The sequence below is a fragment of the Schistocerca piceifrons genome, unplaced genomic scaffold (genome assembly GCF_021461385.2).
Source record: "Schistocerca piceifrons isolate TAMUIC-IGC-003096 unplaced genomic scaffold, iqSchPice1.1 HiC_scaffold_943, whole genome shotgun sequence".
NCBI classification, from domain to species: Eukaryota; Metazoa; Arthropoda; class Insecta; order Orthoptera; family Acrididae; genus Schistocerca; species Schistocerca piceifrons.
The window spans coordinates 2,342,501-2,345,000 of NW_025729216.1; the positions used below are offsets into that span (position 1 = coordinate 2,342,501).

General features: G+C 59.3%; 1 non-coding gene across 1 annotated transcript in view; it reads left to right on the top strand.

Moving 5' to 3' along the window:
- The window catches only part of LOC124772531, a 7,114-nt gene that overhangs the window by 1,020 nt on the left and 3,594 nt on the right, over positions 1 to 2,500 (top strand). The window contains exon 1 of the ribosomal RNA XR_007014079.1: positions 1 to 2,500. This exon is cut by the window's left edge and continues 1,020 nt beyond it; it is cut by the window's right edge and continues 3,594 nt beyond it. This is a non-coding gene — a ribosomal RNA (large subunit ribosomal RNA).

The window sequence follows — 2,500 nt, forward strand, 5'->3', positions numbered from 1 at the left end:
GGCCGAGGGAGGATGGGGCTTCCCCGCCCTTCACGGGGCGGCGGCCTCCGCACTCCCGGGGCGTCTCGTCCTCATTGCGAGGTGAGGCGCACCTAGAGCGTACACGTTGGGACCCGAAAGATGGTGAACTATGCCTGGCCAGGACGAAGTCAGGGGAAACCCTGATGGAGGTCCGTAGCGATTCTGACGTGCAAATCGATCGTCGGAGCTGGGTATAGGGGCGAAAGACTAATCGAACCATCTAGTAGCTGGTTCCCTCCGAAGTTTCCCTCAGGATAGCTGGTGCTCGTACGAGTCTCATCCGGTAAAGCGAATGATTAGAGGCCTTGGGGCCGAAACGACCTCAACCTATTCTCAAACTTTAAATGGGTGAGATCTCCGGCTTGCTTGATATGCTGAAGCCGCGAGCAAACGACTCGGATCGGAGTGCCAAGTGGGCCACTTTTGGTAAGCAGAACTGGCGCTGTGGGATGAACCAAACGCCGAGTTAAGGCGCCCGAATCGACGCTCATGGGAAACCATGAAAGGCGTTGGTTGCTTAAGACAGCAGGACGGTGGCCATGGAAGTCGGAATCCGCTAAGGAGTGTGTAACAACTCACCTGCCGAAGCAACTAGCCCTGAAAATGGATGGCGCTGAAGCGTCGTGCCTATACTCGGCCGTCAGTCTGGCAGTCATGGCCGGTCCTTGCGGCCGGCCGCGAAGCCCTGACGAGTAGGAGGGTCGCGGCGGTGGGCGCAGAAGGGTCTGGGCGTGAGCCTGCCTGGAGCCGCCGTCGGTGCAGATCTTGGTGGTAGTAGCAAATACTCCAGCGAGGCCCTGGAGGGCTGACGCGGAGAAGGGTTTCGTGTGAACAGCCGTTGCACACGAGTCAGTCGATCCTAAGCCCTAGGAGAAATCCGATGTTGATGGGGGCCGTCATAGCATGATGCGCTTTGTGCTGGCCCCCGTTGGGCGAAAGGGAATCCGGTTCCTATTCCGGAACCCGGCAGCGGAACCGATACAAGTCGGGCCCCTCTTTTAGAGATGCTCGTCGGGGTAACCCAAAAGGACCCGGAGACGCCGTCGGGAGATCGGGGAAGAGTTTTCTTTTCTGCATGAGCGTTCGAGTTCCCTGGAATCCTCTAGCAGGGAGATAGGGTTTGGAACGCGAAGAGCACCGCAGTTGCGGCGGTGTCCCGATCTTCCCCTCGGACCTTGAAAATCCGGGAGAGGGCCACGTGGAGGTGTCGCGCCGGTTCGTACCCATATCCGCAGCAGGTCTCCAAGGTGAAGAGCCTCTAGTCGATAGAATAATGTAGGTAAGGGAAGTCGGCAAATTGGATCCGTAACTTCGGGATAAGGATTGGCTCTGAGGATCGGGGCGTGTCGGGCTTGGTCGGGAAGTGGGTCAGCGCTAACGTGCCGGGCCTGGGCGAGGTGAGTGCCGTAGGGGTGCCGGTAAGTGCGGGCGTTTAGCGCGGGCGTGGTCTGCTCTCGCCGTTGGTCGGCCTCGTGCTGGCCGGCGGTGCAGGATGCGCGCGCCTGCGCGGCGTTCGCGCCCCGGTGCTTCAACCTGCGTGCAGGATCCGAGCTCGGTCCCGTGCCTTGGCCTCCCACGGATCTTCCTTGCTGCGAGGCCGCGTCCGCCTTAGCGTGCTCCTCCGGGGGCGCGCGGGTGCGCGGATTCTCTTCGGCCGCCATTCAACGATCAACTCAGAACTGGCACGGACTGGGGGAATCCGACTGTCTAATTAAAACAAAGCATTGCGATGGCCCTAGCGGGTGTTGACGCAATGTGATTTCTGCCCAGTGCTCTGAATGTCAACGTGAAGAAATTCAAGCAAGCGCGGGTAAACGGCGGGAGTAACTATGACTCTTGCGAATTTTGTCACCGAGCTCACTAGCGTGGATCGCGGCCTTCAGGGTCCTCCTAGCGAGCCTGCAGTCAGTCATTCTTTGCCACAGTCTCCATCTCGAGTGGAAGATGTTGACCTAGCCATCTGGTCATTTGTAGTAGAACTTCCCCAATCAGACCGCCGATTCCGCTCGCTTGATGATCTCGTGGCTCTGGGTCCCACCACTAGCCGTGAAACAATCCAGGCTATGTTGCTGTCTGTTCTTGATGAAGTAGGCAGCAGGGAGCCAGCCGTCCACCAAGCTGCAAGTATGCGGACCCAACAGCCCCCAGAGCGGAAGCGTGCACGCAGGAGATGGGAGTATGCGGTGGTCCAGCGTGCTTTCAAGAAGAACGGAGCACGCTGTATCAACGGACTTCTCGATGGCACACTCTTGCATCAGCCACCATCCATCCCAGGGCTGATTGAGTTTTGGACGGACCTCTTCTCTCCACCACGTGTCAGGTCTCGACCTCCGCGTGGGGAGGGTCTGTCCGATGAGCTGCTGCCATTCTCGAAGAGGGTGCCCTTCCGTGACCTCTGGGCTCCCATTTCTGCAGAAGAAGCCACCGCTGCTCTCCCGCCTCGCAATTCTGCTGCAGGTCCTGACGGCCTCACGCCGAC